The sequence below is a fragment of the Lissotriton helveticus genome, chromosome 5_1 (genome assembly GCF_964261635.1).
Source record: "Lissotriton helveticus chromosome 5_1, aLisHel1.1, whole genome shotgun sequence".
Classification (NCBI taxonomy): Eukaryota; Metazoa; Chordata; class Amphibia; order Caudata; family Salamandridae; genus Lissotriton; species Lissotriton helveticus.
Window position 1 is genome coordinate 1,383,488,947 of NC_136065.1, and position 22,230 is coordinate 1,383,511,176.

Here is a 22,230-nt window from a genome sequence, read left to right on the forward strand (position 1 = left end):
ATACAACAGAAAAGGTTCTGACACACCTGATGTAATCACCTCAACGTATGGTCCGCTCTGATCTACTGGAACTGAAACAACTCCCTCTCTTTGTCTATGGCTGTCCTAGCAATCATTACTCTCCCAATTCTCACTTTCTGTATAGTAATCATTTGTATAGTACTGAGCTGTCCTACCAGATGTGTTATTCTGCTGATCAAACTTGTTCATGGAATTTTGAGGTGGAAGGGGACGTTCGTTCCGGGGGGTATTCCCGTGTCCTCTTCCTCTAGGCGCTTGCTGAGCACCTCAACCTCTTACACCAGAAGCGCCATTCGCGCGCTGTAGTAGGATAGGGCAACTATATTTAAAATGACCTTCCTCCTTGCAATACGAACATTGGTTGGGACCTACAGAAACACGTGGTTGACAATACTCGATCCTTTGTGAGTTCCTCTGATATTGTTGAGGCTGCTGCAAATTACTCTGGTAATTATTCTGACCGTTATTATTTTGACCGCCACCACCACGTGGTGGATATGCTTGCTGTAACAAGACCTTCGTTTTCAACTCTTTCGTTTTCTTTTCTACTTTATCCTTCTCGTCTTTGTCTCGATTTTCGTAATACTGTGCTGTAGCTAATATCTGTGCCGAAGACGAGACTGCCCAGGAACTTTCCGAGTCCTTTAACTTTTTGCACAACTCAGGAAGCAAATTGTGCACGAATTTATCGACGAACAGTCTCTGACCACCTTCTGTGCTCATATCTTGACCACTGTGGTCGACAAAAGTTTCTTCAAATCTGGTGAAGAAATCAGACACCGTTTCATCTTTCTTCTGTTTACATGCAGACAGTTTATCCCAATTCACGCGTATTTCAGGCATTATCTTTTTCATATAATAAATTATTTTACCAGGCAGTTCTGCTATCAAAGGTTCAGGCTTAGCGCCACCTACTTGTAGGGCATCTGTCGCAGTAATGTTAGCCCATGAGTCACCTAATTCCTGATCGTGATCCGTGTGACGAATCTTTCCCCATAAAGGCTGTGGAACAACGTTCCCAAATAACATATCGATATCGGCTAAATTCATTACACATGACCCAGCAGTCTGCGACAACTCTTTGTAATATCCTGCAGGGTTTTTACGCGGATCAGGTAATGTCTGTTTAAGTGCTAAAACTTCAGCTCGCTTCCATGGGACATGTACCCACACACGCTGAAAGTGTGGCAGAATAGGTGGATTAGCCGTTGCGTCACCCTCTCTCCATTGAGGGGGAACTTCTCTCATGGGATACTGTCGCTCCTTTTTCCTAGGTGTATCGCGCTCAGATTGCGAACCAGAAGTGTTCTCTTTACTCCGATAAGACAACAATATATCATCCGCTTTTTGGACATCGGGACCTACGATCATTCCTTCCCCAAACTTGAACCGTACACGACACAACTCCTGCGGGTTGCGTTCTAAATCATTGTCTTCCAAATCCTCACAGACGAAAACACACATTTGTTCAAAAACATATCTCTGTGTCGGTGCTTCCCACTGAAGGAAAACTTTCATGACAGATTCAACGTCATATTTTACAGTATCTATAATTCATGTATGAACTAAACGATTTAATACATCTCTCTCTTGGTAGTCAGGCAGTTGACTTCGCAACTGTCTTCGTTCCGTGTTAGGGGTCGTAGTAGGCGACCCGAAAAGAGGTGAGAAAATATTAGTTACAGTGCTGGCCATTCTCTGTCGAACGGAAGGAGAGACTGAAGGGAGAACGGGTGGAAAAACAGGGTGAGATAAGGCTGAAGTAGAGGCAATAGCAGACGGAGCATTATGAGAAATCGAAGGTGCACTAGGCAAAGTCGTAGAAGGCATAAGCGAAGTAGATGTAGTCGGTGTGCCTTGAGGAGGCTGCACCGGAGGAGCGGAAGCCAGCTGAAGAGCAGCTGGTGGGTGCTGTAGAGGAGCAGGCATAACAACCATGGGCGGCGCAACTAAGGGTTGCGGAGGCGCCGTGGCTGTTTGTGCATAGGGGGTGGTGAACTTAACAAATGGCCCATTAACGGGTCTTCCTTAAGGTCTTTTGCTGCATCCTTCTTGGGACGCGGCAAAACTGGATAGCATTTATCTGTCGCCATTTTACGTTGCCTGTGCAACTGCTCACTCATCTGTTCTTCTTCATTGTCTTTAAACTGCATAGCAGCTTTCATTACTGAAATATTCCCTTCTCTCTTATTTTTCTTCTCTAATTTAATTTCTTTTTGTCTGTCCTCCTTACGCCATAGGCGAAAAGAGTCAAACATTGCCGGCCGGGCTTTCTTCTTGAAAAGTTTAACTTCGAGGTTATCTAGAATTTTCGTGTCGAAGCTACCATGTTGGGGCCATTTTAAAACACCATCTTTCCTGGTGTATTTAATCCACACTTCGTTGTATGTGATGGGGCCTACCCCATGTTTCACATATAACTCGTAGGTTGGAGTTCCAACCGGAGGAACCAGACATGAGTCCTCCAATCGGGAGTCCCTATTATTATAACCAAGACAAATCAAATTTCCAAGTCTAAGACTAGGCATCTTCACTCTCTAGTCTAGCTCCAAACTTCAAAGGATTATCGATTACGATATTTCTCGTGAATACACGAGTCCTTCGGTTTTGGTGCTTGCAAGTACCAACACAAAACTTTTTATCCCAAGGATACCAAAACTAAGATCAACTAAGGACTGGGAGACGCTCCACTTATACTTAACTGAGATATCCATGAAGTCACCAGAAGACTCGTCTTAGTGTTTCGCTCCACCAAACTTCAAGGGTCCAAATCAGGGCGATAGCCAGGGCAGCAGACCTTCGTAGCCGTCGGGAAGCGGGGAACCTCGCAGCAAAGACTTTCGGACCACGTCGACATGCAGGGGTCGATGAAGTGGCAGGCCTTCCTCCAGAATTTTCACACGAAGCTCCTCACGAACCTCTGGCTGGACCGGTACCGCTGGAATCGCCCCACGTTGGGCGCCAACTGAGGTACTGGGTTTTTCAGAACCGGTACTTAACCGGTAACCCAGCGGTGTCAGGGAATATACACCCAAAGACCTCGAGTCCTTTTCCTGATTCAGACCACAGAAACTCAGAGTCTTCCAGGTGAAGTCAAAGATTAGTTTAATGGCTGCAACCAAGGTAACAAGTGTCCTAGAAGTACAACACGGGGAAGTATATTCTTAGGAGACTGCTCGAATTTACAAAGTCAGGCTTCTCTTCTTATACACAATTTTAAGATTCAGGCAAAACATTCTTGGTTGTAAAGTAAATCGTTAACATATTTCAAATACAAAGAAAAAGCAGAGTCATGATGACATGTCCATATTTCACTTCGTGCTGCCTACAACAAATCACCTGGCAAGGCCCAACATTTCATCAGATATCGGTGGACCCCCAATAAAAAAGGCACCTCCCCATCATAAAGTAAGTGGAGCAAAAGAGTAAAGATAGATGTGAGCAAGATACGGCAGGTGTGTGCGCAATGAGGATGTTTATGGCCGGCTGAGCCCTGATGCTATCTTGCTCGGCCACTGGAGAGGGACTGACCTAACAGGTCCGGCCTGGGGCAATGGTTCCAACTGGCATAGGTCAAGGAAAAGTCGATCAAGGTGTACGTGTCCTTCTGGGGTCGAATCCAGCTGGTTTATAAGCCTATGTAAAGGGCAACTCACAAAATGGCTGCCATACACAAAATGGAAGCCGAGGGTTCTGAACGAGAGTGACGATTTCGAGGTGAAATCGTCACTCGAATATGCTGAAAATATATGTGCATGATGTACTCGTCATTCTCGGTCTTTTGGTACTAAATTCATCAATTTACGATGAAGTTTTATTCTCGAGTGCAGACACATTACACGAGTCCAGAATTTTCAGTACTACACGGCGGCCGGCTTAGCCTTCCTGCTGTGCTCTCTATTCCGTTCCTCAGCAGGGCGCCCGCTCTCTTAATCACTGAGGTGTGGGATGCCAGCAGCTGTTTGCACCCCCCCCCTTCTGCCACCAGTACCCGCACGCTTGTCTATGTCTTATGTTAATCACTGGACTATCTTTCAATGCACAGACACTGCAAGATCTTATTCTGCCTGCATTACTCATGTACATGAGTGGCGTGATTCCTGAAGCCTGGTTTCCTCTGCTTGCTCTTTGCCCTGCCATACTGCCACATTGTCTCCAATAAATCTATATTGTGCAACGCAGGGGGGTATGTGACATTTCTCTCAGTGGTTGGGCTTTCTGCTTTTATTAGGCATAGCTTTACTTCTCCTGCAACCTCTAGTCCTGCGGTGTGTGCCTGCTTGCATTCGACAAAATATCAGACGCCACACAGGAGCAATCTAGCGACATGGCGGAGGGAAGACAGAAAATTTCCGCCACTGAAGACTCTTCCACCCAAATGACCTCCCTATTGCAAGAATTGCGTGCTGGCTTTAGGGCACTGGATGTGAGGTTTGATTCTCTGGACAAACACATGGCAGACAGGGGGGCCAAGATTCAAGCACATGATAGACGCCTGGATGTTGTGGAGTCTCGCACCTCGGATCTCGAAGATGGCACTGCTAAGACGCTTAAGAGGCTTGACCGTGTGGAACAAATCCTAAAAGAGGTTGCTATCAAAAACGAGGACTTGGAATCGCGCAGCCGCCGTAACAACGTGCGTAATCTTGGCGTGCCAGAATCCACCGCCACCGGCCGCATGCACACCTTTGTGGAAACGGTCTTCATTGATCTTTTTGGCAGAGACGCATTCACAGCTGGATTTGTGGAGGAACGCGCTCATCGATCTCTTGAACCTAGACCAAATCCTGGCTGCCCGCCTCGACCTATCATAGCCCGCATTATGAACTTTAGGAATTGTGACACTGTGCTTCGTATGGCACGTGAACGCGGCGAAACAATATGGCAAGGCTCCAAATTATCACTGTTCCCGGATTTTACAATTATGGTGCAGGAAGCCAGAAGGAAATTTAACGGGGTGAAAGCTACACTGAGGAATCTTGGACTGAAGTCTGGCATGTTGTATCCAGCACGTCTCGGAGTGGACTTCAACGGCAAGTCTCACATATTTGACAGTCCCGCGGAAGCGCAGGAGGTTTGCCACAAGTACAAATCTAACAACACTCGCTCTAACGACAAACATCGACTCTCACCATCGCAGACTGGTTCGGACGCAAGTATAGAACTATTCTCAGTCTCAGGACATGGTTGAATCCTTAGTCAGGTTTTTGTGTTGTCATAAGCTGATGTTTAATTATATGGGACGAGCTATATTCTACGTTTACCCTATTGCCTATGGCGAACATGTTTTCTGATAAAATTTTGAGTATTTTACAGGATTTGTTTTTGGTAATTATGTTCCACATGGAGCATTGTTTCTATTTAGTAGGATGGGGATTGCCTCTCAGTGAGGGTCGGGAGGCTGGGCGGGGGGGGGGGTTGCTAGGTTATTGCTCATTGTTAATGCGCTATTTACTCAGTTTAATGTAGTCAGGTATGTTGGGCAAGTTCGAGTGTTGTGAGACAGATTTGCAAAGTCAGTATTTACATGGCTAAGATAGGACATAACTCCACCCCCTCAGAGTTGGCTGTTGTAACATGGAACATTCGCGGCCTCAATGACACTCGTAAGAAACGCCAAGTACTCCATTACCTTCTCGGACATGGAATTGACATTGCCTTCCTTCAGGAGACCCACCTGGCCAAAATTGATCAGAATCGCTTCGCTTTGAGCTAGGGCACTCATAGATACTTTGCTAACTATAGCAACTATGCTTGGGGTATGGCCATCCTTATACATAAAAAGGTCCCCTTTTGCTTTCATTTTGAGACCAAGGATAGCGAGGGCAGGTACACGGTTGTGGTGGGCATGATGATGGGCCACAAGGTTGCTTTAGTTTGCGTTTACGGCCCTAATATTGAAGCCTCAGATTTTTATTATTCCCTGCTGTCCCTCCTCCTCCGTGTTGGGCCGACTCTCCTATTGCTTGGGGGGGACTTTAATGTTGCACCTGATCCTATTCTAGATAGTACCTCCAGGGCACCAGACCCGAAACCTCGCGCACGCAAAGCTTTGGCCTCTCTAAAAGACCAATGCTCTTTAATAGACATCGGACACACCCTCAACCCCCAGCAAACCGCTTATACCCACTACACAAGCTCCCACAACACGTGGACACAAATAGATTATTGGCTGGCTTCCCCGGGTATATTTAACTGGTGCCATTCAGTCCGAACGCTCCCGCGAACATATTCTGACCACTCTCTGGTGTTATTATCGCTGAAAGTCCCTCGCCCAGAGGGTTTCGAGAGGCAATGGCGGGGCCTTAGAGGATGAAGTATTCCATAATGACATTAGGGAGGCTATCGAAGAATACTTTGAAATCAATACTGGCTCTGTGGACTTTGCAGCAATGCTGTGGGAGGGCTGTAAGGCCTATTTAAGGGGAGTGTGCATATGAAAACATGCAGGGGTACTGCGGGATCTGCGTAGAACGCTGACAAAAATTGAACAGGAACTCACAACATTAGACTTCGGACTTTGTCGAGTTCTGGGTGCAAAACCCGGAACTCGACAAAAAGCGACTGTTGTTACTTGCTGACTATAGAGATACAGCCGATAAAGAAATTCTATATATGGGGAAATATCAGTCTGCCTTGAGATACGGAGAAAGTGAACACCCGGGTAGGGTCCTAGCCCAGATGATTAGACCTCCCTTTCAAAATGCTTATGTAGCTCAACTGTGTGAGGACTCAGGACAACTTCTTACAGACCCAATGGGCATCCAGGGGGAGTTCTTGACACATTTTTAGAAATTATATACTTCCAGAGTGGGGAAAGATAGAACGGGGCAGGAAGCATATCTCTCTGAGATAGCTCTTGTATACCTTGTGAGATACATGCAGGACTTTCTAGCGGAACCTATATCAAGACGGACATAGATGAAGCCATTACTGCTCTCAAGTCTTCTTCTGCCCCTGGCCTGGATGGCTTCATGGGAGCCTTTTATAAAGCCTTCAAAGGTTTACTGATTCCACAACTCTTAGAGGTATACACTGAAGCATTGGAAAGACCGACCTTGCCCCCTACGTTGCGTGAAGCGGTTATCATACTTCTCCCTAAACCAGGGAAAGACCCCCTTCTGTGCAGCTCTTATCGCCCGCTCTCTCTTTTGAATCTTGATTACAAAATAAAGCCCTCTCCATTAGACTTTCCCTATTGATAGAATCCATTATTTCGCCGGCGCAGTCTGGCTTCGTCCCGCATCGCTCAACAGCCTTCAATTTACATATTCTATTCAATACTCTTCACAGAATAAGCCCTGAAAGCCCAGCTATTGCAGTCCTATTAGATACAGAAAAAGCGTTTGACTCTTTAGAATGGCCTTTCGTAATATCCATTATGCAACGTATGGGGATGCCGGCGGGCTTCGTAGCCACGACGGCGCTACTGTATAGTCAGCCGACTGCCAGGCTACGATTAAACGGAACACTATCTGCTCCTTTCACACTTTCTTGGGGTACGAGACAGGGCAGCCCGTTGTCACCACTGTTATTTATCCTGGCTATGGACCCATTACTGGGGTGGCAGAGTGGGCTAAAGAACGGTGATGGATTAAACCCAGATCTTTTGACTGGGTGTGAGTGCTTGATTGATTCAGATGCTCCGTCCATCGCCACCCCCTTTTGTACCGCTTTTGGCCGCCATAAGTGTGGCAGGGTATGGTCAGACGTGAGTCCCTTGCTCACTTTGCCACTGGATTCAAGCAAGCCGGGCTGAAGACGGCTGGAATGCCAGAAACCGGTCCTCGGAAGCTTGTTTCCGGTCCAGGGAAGGCATGGCTTGGCAGTTCAGGCTGGACTGTTCCCATGAGGCACAGGGTCAGACTGATTTGCATATAGCCATGTCTGAACTGGGGTGGCAGAGTGGGCTAAAGAACGGTGATGGATTAAACCCAGATCTTTTGACTGGGTGTGAGTGTTTGATTGATTCAGATGCTCCCTCCATCACCACCCCCTTTTGTCCTGCTTTTGGCCGCCATAAGTGTGGCAGGGTATGCTCAGACGTGAGTCCCTTGCTCACTTTGCCACTGGATTCAAGCAAGCCGGGCTGAAGACGGCTGGAATGCCAGAAACCGGTCCTCGGAAGCTTGTTTCCGGTCCAGGGAAGGCATGGCTTGGCAGTTCGGGCTGGACTGTTCCCATGAGGCACAGGGTCAGACTGATTTGCATATAGACATGTCTGAACTGGGGTGGCAGAGTGGGCTAAAGAACGGTGATGGATTAAACCCAGATCTTTTGACTGGGTGTGAGTGTTTGATTGATTCAGATGCTCCGTCCATCACCACCCCCTTTTGTACCGCTTATGGACCCATTAATGCCTCATTTTCAAGAAAAACATCTGCATAGGGGACTTCAGTTCAATACCGGACCGCTGTTGGTATCGCTATATGCAGACGACACTATACTGTACGTTTGGGACCCGCAGACTAATCTTGACCCGCTCCTGACAGAAATACTGTGTTTTGGTACATATTTTGGGCTGGGCATTAATTGGCATAAATCAGTGATTTTTCCTCTCACAACAGGCACAGTTGAGTGGGACTTGCAGTTCCCATTGGAATGGTGCACATATTCTGTTAAATATTTGGGCATTCATATACACTTGGATTCTGAGCATGTCATCAGGCTTAATTATGGGCAGGCTGTCTCTGCTCTATAGGCACAAGTGGATAAATAGCTTCATCTCCCACTGTCTCTGGCAGGCAGAGAGGTCCTTACCAAAATTGTCGTTCTCCCTACATTTTTGTATCTATTTCATAATATTCCTATCCCCCTGCCCAATCGTTCTTTCTTGACCCTTCGCTCCCATTTAATTTGATTAGTCTGGGGAAACAGGGGTGCTAGGGTGAGCTGGCAAACCATGATCTTACCCTGTGACAGAGGGGGATATGGTGTCCCAGATATGCAGTCGTATTATCTGGAAGCGCAGTGCAGCTATGCCTAGGCATGGTACCACCCTGATGCCAGAATTCCTTATTTACAGCCTGAAGCTGATCTGGTCCTTCCGGATTCCTTAGCATCGATCTTGCCTAAAAGTTTTCCTAGAGACCCGAGAGACATCCAAATGGCATCCACGACCAGTTGGGCATGGTAGAAATTGAGGCGTCTCACATGTACCCCTCTCCGCACTTCCACTCCCAAATTCAAAATGGCTTCCCATTACGGGCGAAACTCTTGTACAACGTACATGTGCTAAATATAACATCGATAAACTGGGAGATCTGTTTCCCGAAGGCCACGTGTTTGACCCTGCTGACGTGTCCAGATTCCCTGACACCACATTTATGGATACATTTATCTTCATGAGATTGTGGGCTATGTTACGCTCCGTGGTCCCTGACTTTCCACTCGAGCCTCCGTCATTCATCCCACTGACTTTGGTAATAGAAAGCGAGAGAGGAACACACCTGATACCCAAACTTTACAAAGCATGTGCGGTGATTGTCCCGGTTGATGATGATAGACTTCGCACTGCATGGGAGGTAGATATCGGTACGCAAATCACAGATGAGCAATGGTCCTACTGCTGCTCAGTCACCAAAAATGTTTCCATTAATAGTCGCCACAAATTAATACACTTCAAATTCCGGTGTAGAATATATATTACCCCAGCTAGATTACACAGAATTAACCCATCTAGGCCCCACCATTGTCCTAAATGCAAAGCCCCTAATGCTGATTTTGCCCATCTGGCATGGACCTGCCCGAGTAAACATGCATTCTGGGTTCAAATACATTACACCCTAAGCAACATGGTGAAGGTTCCGCTGGTTCCATTACCTGAAATTGCCTTATTGGTGTATGTAGCACAATTTCCTCCCAAAATTCGTAGGTTTGTCGCCATCAGCCTATTGCTCGCCAAAAGGGAAATTGCCATTTATGGGGGTGGGAAACGTGTGCCATTGGTGAAGGGATGGCTGAATAGCTTGGCCACTTGTTCCATGAAAAGGGAATCGTATGCTGCAACTACCCCTCCATCTTCCAGACCTAAAGATATATGGGCTCCATTTAGAGAATACTTGTTCACCCAGCATGCAGACCCTGCTACACAGGTGGAAAAAGGCATAGTCCCTACAGGTGTAGGGTAACTGGTATTGACATCTCAGCTGCCCTTCTTTGTCGTAGTGCACTGAAATGATTGTTGCTTCCCAGGGAGAGCCGGGATGGTATGTTTGGCGCAACAGGTGTAAATCTCTATACAATTAATCGCTGTGGTAAAACTGGGATGGTGGTGGATGTATAATATGTAAATCCCTCCAGGAGTTTTCTTTTTGTTGTCCTGCTAAGACTGTCTGTCACATATTGCCTACCTGCCAAGACCGTAACTTACATATTCCTTTGTAATTTCAATGTTTGTCCATATTGCATGGAAATGTTCTATGATCTATGGAAATGCTAAATAAAGTTTTTAAAAAATCACTTTAAAAGTGTGGAGATCCTCTTTGATTAGGTGAAGTGTGGGCATGATCTCATCTAGTCTACTGTCTGGTGCGGTTATGAATGGGGCGGGAGACTGTGATATGAGTGTGTGTGACTGCGATGTGGACTGGTTGGGTGTGTGAACTGGTGCTGGAGAGAGTGGGTTAGTGGGCGCAGTTGTGTGTGTGTGTGGGAGGGCTGTTGATGTGGGTGGCTGTGTAGTGGGTGTGGCAGGATGGTGAGCGATTGTGTGAAGTGAGATTGGGAGCGCTGAGTGTTCAGAGGGTGGTGTGTTTTCGGAAAGGTCAATGGGTGACCCGTAAAGTGCAAGTGACTGAGCTGTGGGGGATTGGCTGGAATGGGGGGAGTCCTAGTTAGGTGTGTTATTGCGAGTAGGGGATGAGGTAGGGGAGAGATGATTAAGGAGGGGGTTATGTTAGAGGGGTGAGGAGCTATGGTCGTTCCCGGAGTGGGTTCAGTTGCTATTGGAGGTGTACATGTAGTCTCGGTCATGCTAGGTGGGGATTGGCTGGACTAGGAGGAGTCTGTGTTGGGTGTGTTATTGTGCGGGGGGATGAGGTGGGGGGAGAGATGATTAAGGAAGGGGTTATGTGAGAGGGGTGAGGAGCTATGGTCGTTCCCGGAGAGGGTTCAGTTGCTATTGGGGATGTGGATGTGGTCTCTACATGCTAGGTGGGGATTGACTGGACTGGGAGGAGTCCGTGTTAGGTGTGGTATTGTGAGGAGGGGATGAGGTAGGGGGAGAGATGATTAAGGAAGGGGTTATGTGAGAGGGGTGAGGAGCTATGGTCGTAGCCTGAGTAGGTTCATTTGATATAGGGGGTGCGGATGTAGTCTCGGTCATGCTAGGTGGAGGAAGCGTGCGAGGTTTCGGTGAGGTGGAGCGAAGTGTGTTGGTGGGAGTGATAGTCAGGGTAGTCGGGGTTGAAAAAGCGTTTGGATCCGATGCCCATTGTGGTGGGGGTAGTGGATTGGGGAGGAAGACAGAGGGCGTTAGAGAGGTAGCACCTCGAGAAATGGCGGTGGGGGTAGATTGGGAGGCAGCTTGGGGATTATACACTTGTTCTTTAATAATGGGGAAGAGGTTATCCAGGAGGAAGTGGATCCAGCTGGCACATGGCATTGAGTATTTAAGCCTGAGCACACAGAGGGTGAACATCCACTGAGATCCAATGCATACCAAGTAGGTGCTGACGCAGGCACTGAGCTTCACCCAAGTAAGTAGGGACTGTAAGGACTTGCTAATTCTCAAGGCCACAGGAGATCCTCTATTTGATCTCTAGGCGACTTCACTCACCTTTTTGTATGTCTCCTCTTTAACTTAATAGAAGGCGTGCCTAAGCCAACCCTAGCGCCGGATACTCATGAAGCTTTGCTCTGATAATCTCGAGAGTAAGCATTTATAATCTTTTCACTGTCCGCCACCAATTCGGCAGCATGGCGTGATTTTGCTATTAAATATATGCACATATAGCTTTTACTGCCGACCAACTACCACATCACAGTCCGTACCGCGCCACTATTTTAGCATTATGGTTACTACACGGACACAACGGCATTTAAGCACATAAGATACATGTGTATTCCGGGATGCCAATCTCCATTCATTATGTGTTTGTTTGTATTGTTTTATGTCCTTTCTTTTTACAGGTACAAAGCACAGAGGGAAGCACCCTCTTACCCATATTGCACCTTAGCGTGTGCAACATATAGCGGGTCACTTACACTCAATTCCTGACCCTGCCTATTTTTAAATCACTTCACGAGCACTTCACACATTCATAAGTCCTGAAGAAAGCCAGCTCATTACCAAGGTTTGGCTGAAACATGTTGACCACACAGGATGTGGGAGACCATAGCTGCCAAGGGCATGATAAAAAATTACCTAGTATAGGAATTGGGACCCAAGGACAGTTTTTAATTCACACTCACATGCTATCACTGCACACTCATTCAACAAGAAACCAGTTTCGCTATATACAGGCATTGAAGCACACCCGGGACACATTTGGTGTCACCGGGTGGAGCCCGATGATGAAGCATGCCACCAACTAGGTTGGTGGGTGGGGGCTTTCAAAAGAAATAATATTTATTTATTTCTTCCGTACAAACACACTATGCCTATGCCCTTTGAGGCTAGTTCCTATTGATAATACAACAGTATGGATAACCTGTGTGAGTGGGAGATGTTTTTTAAGTTCCGCCACTCAAACCCAAAGCATTTTATGCTTTATTGCGCTGCCTTTAGAATCTCAATAGTCATTTTGTGGCCAAAAGAATAAGTTGTCATTAAAAGACTGAACACAGTAGAAAGAATTGCCTACAATAAGAGTATTCACAATAGGATAAGCAAACTCTAGAGCAAGATCAAGAGCACGCAGCTCCGTCAATTGTGCTGTACAGTCCCCAAGTGCCTGCGTATGCACTATGGATGAATTAAATTGTTCATTGACAACTGAACCAGCCACAATAGCGCAAGCCGCCGAATAAGCGTGTTTGGAGCCAGTGGCCGGTTGGGCCGAACCATTGGTATAAATGATACATTTGTACTCATCTAAAGGAAGCAACGACAACAGAGGTGGATGAACATGTTCATACTGTAAAAACTCCAGAGTCTGAAGAGCAGGATCAAAGATAAACGTGACATCATCCGACATCAAAGAAGTAGCCCATTGAATCCAACGGGGATGTAATGCCTTAGAGTTTGGCACACTTTCCTTAGTCTCTCATTCCAAGCAGGGAAAGGTGTGACCATAAGAATGCGTTTTCCCTGCACCAGCAAGCGTTCTTTCAGAATCGCCAATTGGACCACTGTCAAAACTTTCTCAACATTCAAAAAGTGCATTTTAGCCAAAGTGTATAGATGTGAAATGTATGCAATAGGTACTGTGTCTCCCTCATTAAACGTTAAGTAAGTGAAACCCACTCACCCCGGAACTATAAGTATCACCAGGTTTGTGGTGTTGTAATGCGACAACAAGTAGTTGGTGGCAAGCAAATCAGTTTGCAAACATTTCTAGAATTTAGATATGTTCCGGAAGCCAGCCGCAGAAGAATATGTTGGTTGTATCAACGCATGGAGCAGTTTGATACGCTGGGCATTATCGGGGATGTAAGTCCTCCTAAATTTCATATATCCCAGCAAAGACTGAAGCTTCTTCAGTGTAGAAGGAGGTCACAAGTGTGCATATTTTTCCAGAACGTGGGGGGCTAACCCCCTACCTTCATTGTTGAGCTTGTAGCCCACAAAAAGTACAGCAAAATGTGCAATATGTGATTTTGCAAAATGTAATTTGTATCCGTAGTCAGCAAAGGACAGGATAATGCAGCCGACTCCGACTAGATGTGGCATCAGTTCATCGTCCGTCAGATAAATATCATCAACGTACGAGAACGCATCAGTCTATGCTGTCCAACAAAGAGACAAGACGTGCAGCGAAAGCTCCAGGGCTATTCTTATAACCCATGGGCAAACACGTACATTGTTTCTGATTCCCAACGGCGGTAAATGCTGTCAAGTCACTGCTCTCAGGAGCCAAATTATGACTAGAGAAACCATTAGAAATATCCAGAGTAGTCTTGTATTTTTTACGAATAAGATTGTTCACTAGCACGGAGCTAAGTGTGTTTTGCACTGCAAATGTACGACAATGACTGTTCATATTTCGATAATCTAATACAATGCGATATGACCCATCGGGTTTTGACACCGTAAAAAGAGGATTATTCATTGGTGATACACAGGATTCAATAACTCCTTCATTCTCCAACTGCGTCAGAATATCACAAACAGGAACCTTAGCTTCTTGTCTGTTTGGATATTGGGGCTGTGGCATAGACAGTAACGGTATCTCATTTGCTGACGAATCTCTATCCCAGCCCACCGATTACGGTACACCTCCGGGGTAAGTGCCAAAGCCCACTCAGATGCATAACCTTTTGAATGCTCCTCAGGGACGTAATGTGAAAGTATCACATCCTCCCCCCTAGAAGCCGCTAGCACAAATGGTGGAGGCCAATCTGACTCTGTCAACAAAATGTTGTATGAAGAGGTGAGATTTTCCCAAAAAATCCCCTTGATTGTACACTGTATATCACCTTCAATTTGGAAGATAATTTCATAGCGTCTGTCCGGAGGACCAACCCGTGTATCTGCTGTCTCTACTGTAATGAATGTATCCATTGCTCTCGCCTCCAGACAAGGATGCAGTGCCTCCCGCACTATGGTAACCTCCGCTGCGCTTTCGAGCAGTCAACGCATTTGTTCGCAGAAACTGGTTGTATCCAAGGAATGTGTGGGGGTCCAACAAAATACAGAGGGTTGTGGACTCTAGCATACTTTAATAGATGAATTCCATAGGAAACAACCTATTAGTGATGTGATTTACTGTTTGCACTGGATATTTGCTTTCTCTCACGGTTTTATGATGAAATATTGTTTTTTATGTATTTTTTAATGTATTGGAAGTGTTTTTATCTGAAGAACCTGATAGAGAAACTGAATTTAAAATAAAAGAAACCTTTTTATGTATTGCTTTGCCACTCCTCATATATATGTTATGTTATGTTAACAGTTTGTGTAAGCGCGACAGCTTCCCCAGCAAAGAGGCGTCCCGGCGCTGGTAGATCAAAGAATGCATAGTTGATAGAGGCAGGCCAAGCTGGGACAAGCAACCCTAAGGAGGAGGAAACAGAAAGGTTTTGACGGCTTTCCGAAAGGCAGACAGGTTCTCCATACCACGGATGCTCACGGGCAAGGAGTTCCAGAGCTTGGCTCCCAGCACCCGGAAGGAGCGACCACCAATGCGGCATAGCTTGGTACGAGGTACAATCACTTGATGTTGTCCCAGTGAGCGCAAACTACGCTGGGGCACATATGGAGTAAGAAGCGGACACAGGAGATCTGGGCACCTGGATTTAATAATCTTAAACGCCAGACAGAGAGCTTTGAACTGGATTCGGGAATCAACTGGAAGCCAATGCATCTTTCGAATCGTGGCTCTGGCAAAGCATCTACGGGGAAGGCCTACCAAGATCCTTGCTGCAGAGTTCTGAAATCTCTGCAGACGTGCTATCTCGGCTTTATTTGCGCCCAAAAACAGCACACTGGCGTAGTCCAGGCGTGAAAGGATGGTAGCTTGGAGAATAAGCTGCCGTACATTAGAATCAAAGAACTTCAGTATCGGATTAAGGCCCCTCAACAGACCCATACAGGTGGCTGCCACTCTCTTGGTGTGGGTCTGGAAGCTGAGCGAGGAATCCATCCAGACTCCCACGTTTTTGACTAATGACTTGGATTCTGGCATGGTGCCCAAAGAGGATGGCCACCAGTGCTCATTCCAGTGGGTGGTGTTCTTCCCTACAAGCAGCACCTCCGTTTTGCCTGCATTAAGCTGCAGGCAATTGTCAGTCATCCAATGGGCTACTTCAGCCATCCCGTCCCTAAATCTCGTGGCCGATGTAGATGGCCCTTCAGTAAGAGTGATGACCAGCTGAGTATCATCTGCATATGATATCAGCGTAAGGTCCCACTCTTTAGCTACTGCCGCAAGCGGCTGCACATAGAGATTAAAAAGGGACGGGCTGAGTGCAGAGCCCTGAGGAACTCCCTGACCGATGTGGTGGGACTGAGAAAGATACGGGGGTGCCGACACCCGGAAGGATCTGTCCTTTAAAAATGAACAAAACCATTCCAGGGCGAGACCAGTAATCCCAGCTATCTCCAGACGATATAACAGAATGTCATGCGATACCGTGTCAAAGGCCGCGCTGAGATCTAACAAAATCAGCGCAGCACTCTGACCGGCGTCAAGAATCGTCCGGAGTTGTTCGGTCGTGGCCAGTAGGGCAGACTCGGTACTATGACCCGGCCTGAACCCATTTTGTGATGGGTCCAGGATTCCGTTATCGTGCATGAATTGAGACAGCACATTATTAACGTGGGCCTCAGCGAGTTTAGCCACCCATGGGAGAAGGGAAATCGGTCTAAAATTTTCCGGTTTAAAAGGATCCAGGGTGGGCTTCTTAATGATAGGGGAGACCCATGCCTGTTTCCAGGCAGTAGAAACACTGGCCATAGAAAAGGACAGATTAAGTATAAAACTCAGAGGCTGCTGGAAAAGCATCAGAGACTCAATTAATTGTGCCGGCCTCATAGGATCTGCCGGAGAACCAGATTTAACTTTCCTGCAGAGTTTGGTATGAGAGTCAGGGCAGCACCGCCAGCATTAGTATTACTGGAGACGTGTAGGTCTAAAGAGTGCTGCGGGAATGACCTGTATATTTTTTGCACCTTTGCTACAAAGAAAATGGCAAGGTCATCACACTGCTGTGCGGAGGTGATGCTAGAGGCAGGGGTTCTATTACTCTGAAGTTCCTGCACCAGTTTGAAAATACATTTAGTGGGGTTAGAACTAGCTTTAATTTCTTCCGCATAGAAAGTAGCACGCGTGGAGCAGATTGCTTTATGATAAAGTTTTAATTTAGCTAGGTACATCATTTTATCCCCATCTTCATAGTGGCCTCTTAAAGACCCGATTCAGCCCATCCCTTTTGAATGGCTCCATGACCTCCACAGTAGCTTTAACAAGGTAATGATCCGTCCATCCCATAGGTTTAGGCACATCCGTGCTGACCTCCGGGATGTTGGAAAACAGTGGATCCAGTATATGCCCTGCCGAGTGCGTAGCGACATGAATTAAGGAATCTAATTGTAAGGCCGCTAAATCCGTCAGGAGATTCTTGATGGTTGGGTCGTGAACCTGGTCAAAAATAGAGATTTAAATCTCCTAGAATCGTGAAATTAGCCAATTCCACCACCAAGGAGCTGGCCACCTCCAGTAGAGATTCAATAAACTTAGAAGCAGGTCCTGGGGTCGATAAATATATAGTCCTGACAGTGAGAAATGCGGGCTGATGACAATCGTAAAGCGAGCACCTTCACAGCCACAGATATCTTCCTTGATGAAGGAGCAGGCGTATTGTTCTTTATAAATGACTGCAATCCCGCCGCCCCTTGCATCCCTGTTAACAAACTTAATCAGATAGCCTTCTGGAAGCGTGAGATTAGGTAAGCTAATCATGTCATTGCGCAGCCACGTTTCACACAGAAAGAAAACATCAGGGGATTCCTCTAGAATGAGTGTCGGTATCTCTACATAATGCTTAGCGAGAGATCAAACGTTCAGTTGAAGAACAGTGAGCTGAACTTGATTGGAAGACCCCGATCTCTGTCCAGCCAAACAAGGCCTAGATACAGCGAATTCACAGGATTTACATTGTAAGCATGTTTGCCCTAGTTGACCCGACAGCTCACCACAGTTCTGCCACAGTTCTGACCTGGGTTCAGTGTAAGTATTGCCTCTTTATCATGATGATTGACTAGTGGGGTCTGGGGTCTAGGTGTCTCTGACTGAATGTGTATGAATATGAGAGTTTAATTGTTGTATTAGGGATTATTGTGCAAAAATAATTCACCCAAGAGAGCTTTTGTATTTTTTTACCTGTGGTACCCCCTCTCTTGGTTGTTGGGGTCACTCCCTTTCCTTTGGAGCATTTGATGTCAAACTGTCAAGGTTGATCCCGTCCCAGTTGTGTGGTCGAACCTTTGCCACGATCCGGAGGTTCACCACCACCGGCTTGACAGTCTGATGTGTCCTGTAAAGAACGAGGAGAGCGCTGATCAGGGACTTGAAATCTATCAGGAGTCTTAATTTTTGCACAGGTGCGCAAGTCATAAGTGCGCTCAGAAGACTCGGGTGTCGGTGAAAAAGCATGCGAACCCTGCTTCAGGTGCTGCTGCCCCCAAATTTTTTTTCCAGATCTTTTTAAGAAAGAACAGGTGCCCATCCTTCTCAGTCTGGGCCTTTGTCTAAGTTTGAGCTGGAGCTTATGTTTGCGTATAAGGCTTAACTCCCAGACTATTGCGCCCTATGGTCTTATATGCTTTAGCAATAATCTAAGCCAAGGGAAGCTCTCGTAATAAACATCTCTAAATACAACCTAACATAATTCGAAGAAAATTTACTGAACAAGGGTACAATATTTGTAAGTACCTATCACACAACAGAACTAGAAACTGAAATATCTCTGTTTAAATTCATGAGGATTCTTCGTTTAAAGCATTTATTTTCGATCACCAACCCGACTGAACCATCAGATGACCCTTTGGTTAAATTCAAACCGAAAAGCACTTTTGTAGCACCAATTTCACACAAAAGTCTGGATACCTTTCGAAACATTAGTGAAAGCTGACCTAAGTAAAATGAAATACAAAAGATCATCAAAGAATCTCACAAGAGCAGAGTACAGTGCTCTACAAGCTTTGGCTAATAACGAAACAATTACAATTCAGAAGGCAGATAAAGGAGGAGGACTGGTATTAATGGACACATCCTTTTACTTGAGTAAAGGTTCTGAACACGTAATGCAACGAAACACCTATGTTCGACTTGAGAAGGATCCAACAATGGATATAGCTAATACACTAAGTGCAATGCTTGATCAAGCAGAAAAACACGACTGGATTGACACAAATACAAAACGTTATCTATGGCAAAAATTTCCATGAAGACCCAGAATGTATTTTCTGCCAAAGATACACAAAGATCTCAACAACCCGCCCTTTAGACCGATAGTCTCTAACTGTGAGTCAATTTTCCAGAACCCAGGGAGATTTCTTGATAATCATTTACAACCTTTCATACAACGTTGGCCGAGTTATCTTGAAGACACCTCAGATTTTTTAAGGAATCTAATGACAATTAACCTAGATTTCACAGACGATTTGACACTATGTTCTATTGACGTAGTAGCATTATACACATCCATTCCCCACGCTTTGGGAATTGAAGCTGTCGAGTGGGCACTACTACAGGAGAATAAACCTGAAACGACCAGTTGGTTCATTATTCAACTTTTGGAATTTTGCCTAACCAACAGCTATTTCACATGGCAGGACAATTTTTATCTGCAACTCAACGGAACCGCAATGGGTTTTCCAGGAGCTTGTGTATATGCCAACATTTTTATGGCGAAATTTGAAAATGATTTCATCATGACAGACCAAACATGGAAAGAGGGCCTGGTATATTATAAAAGATATATTGACGATATCTTTTTAATTTGGAAGAGTTCACAAACTGCACTAATTAAAAATATTAAGACTTTGAATTTAGTTGATCCAAGAATACAATTTACTTATCACATGGACAAACAAGCTATTCCATTTCTTGATGTGTTGGTTGAATTAAGAGGAAATCAGATTCAAACCAGTGTATACAAAAAAACAACAGATAAGAACACAGCATTACTGTACAAAAGTTTCTATCCAAAAGCATTGATTCACAATCTTCCAGTTTCTCAATTCATGCGCATAAAGAGGATCTCCTCAGAAGAGAGCACATGTAACTTAACACTGCAAGAACAAAAACAGAGATACATAGATCGGGGTTACCCGCCTGAACAACTGGATTCACAAATCAATAAAATCAATTCACTAGCCAGAGCCAATCTTCTTGAAAAGAAACCAAAACAATCGAAGAAAAGGATGGTCTTCGTATCAAAATACTCTTCAGCATCAAGAGATATCAAGAAGATTATACTCAAAAGATGGGAAATATTGGAAACAGAAAATGATTTTGGACCTCTATTTCAAGAAAAACCTCTTTTTGCATATAAAAGAGGACAACATTTGAAAGAACTTCTTACTGCACCTAATAGACAGTCACATCAAGTCACTAAGGCTTTTCATAAAGGCACAACAAAGGGCTGGAACTGCAAGAACTGTAATAATGCCATCACAGGGAATACACTATCTCACCCAAGAACTGGAGAAAAAATTCCCTTACGACATACTACAAATTGTGATTCGGAACACTTGGTCTACACTATCAAATGCCCATGTGGACTTTTATACGTGGGCAAAACTGAGAGGAAATTGAAAATAAGACTGTCAGAACACAAAAGTAGAATACGAAATAAAAGTACCACTTCACCTTTAGCACTACACTGGCTAGAGCATCGTCACTCCATAGGTCAATTTAAATTCCAAATAATAGAAGCAGTACCGAAAAGGCCCGCATTCGACAACTCATAAATTCTGCTTCAAAGAGAAGTTTTTTGGATTAAAAGACTTCAAACTCTAGCACCATTTGGTCTTAATGATAAACTTGAGATGGGATGCTTCTTATGACTCGACTTAATAGTTATTTGCTGTCCTAGGGCAGTTCGCCATATGTCAACCTAATCAGCTTGGAATCGAAAAAACACACACAATGTAGTGATGCACAACACTTTTTTTAAAGTTTATTTCTGAGTACGTTACATATTCTTTCAAGAACTTCATCATTTAATGTATCTCAAAGTTGTCTATCAGAATTTAACACAGTTCCAATAATCGTAAGCATGGATGATTCAACTATACGTTGGTTCAGACAACTTACACACAGTAATATATAGCCAATGTGCCTTTTTGGATGATCTAAAATACATATCAAATCCCAATTCCCTACATAGCGACAATTTAATACAACCACATTATCTCCAATTGACTGGTTTTAATCTCATGCCTATAGTCGCATTACATGCAAAGTGGCCACAAATCAAATCTAAGCAACAAGGCTTGCATAGTGAGGCTTGAACAATAAAGCTTTCGAAAAAATGCACAGTCCTATTTTTATGTTTATCATCGGAGTTCGCCGCTCGCTATTTACACCCTTATTCACTATTCTCGTTCCTGTGTTAATTTCAGACCAACATCATATTAATTCAAAAATCAAGAGCATTGTCGGTTGCAATGACATTGCAACAAATTAATCTTGATAATCGTCATATTTTGAATTTGACGATTTACACATCGTCTGACAATGCAAACATTTTGAGTATAGCATTAATTTAATTATATCAAATATAACTAAATCGCTAAGCTATTCTTTGAAAAATAGGGTCTTTTCTCTACGTTTAGAAACCTTTTTTCTAAAACCCCACATATTCTTATCAGCCGGGCGGGCAGTCCGCTCTCTATTTTCTCTTCGTTTCTTCAAAAGGAAACCCCTACCGTCACTCTGCTCTTCCGGACTCCGATAGGAAACGCGGATGAAGCACGGATATTCTCTTTACACTCGTAATTACGGTTAAGCTGTTATGCCCCTCATTCCGTTTGCAGTATTTCGAATGAGATAATGCTATCTTTGGCCCAAATGTTCTTATTCGCATGCTTCAATATGCCTCATGCCTAAAAACGAACACATTTTTCTGTTTCACAGGACCCACGGTCGTGGCTCCCGTTCATCTTCCTTAATCTCGTCAAAAGTATTCTCTCCTCACGCAGGTGAGAAACGCTACATCGAATTAACGTATTTACTTACTATTCTTTATTATTCCACAACAGTGGATCTTAAACTCAGTTCATTTATCTTTAGGTTGTCGCGATTATGCCAACAACTCTTTGAAACTATTCGTGATAGGTAAGATGTCACATGGCAAACATTCATTGTCAAATGAATAAAACAGATATATGTGATATGGCTCTAAAATCCATTAATCATTTACCTACAGATTCTATTGGCAAATTGCTTGACATTTCGCGTGTTTATGAAACCCTACATTCATCTAAATAGGTAAGACCACAGAACATAGTGACATTGTGTTGATTCCTAAATAGATAAATCATCAAATTAGGTTGACATAATAATTCATGCCAGATCTCTTCGATTGAAGCTTAAAACA

The 22,230-nt window shown here is 44.8% G+C and overlaps 1 protein-coding gene across 1 annotated transcript in view; it reads right to left on the reverse strand.

The window, feature by feature from the left end:
• The window catches only part of SLC26A8 (solute carrier family 26 member 8), a 3,758,415-nt gene that overhangs the window by 1,953,875 nt on the left and 1,782,310 nt on the right, over nt 1-22,230 (reverse strand). The window lies entirely within an intron of this gene.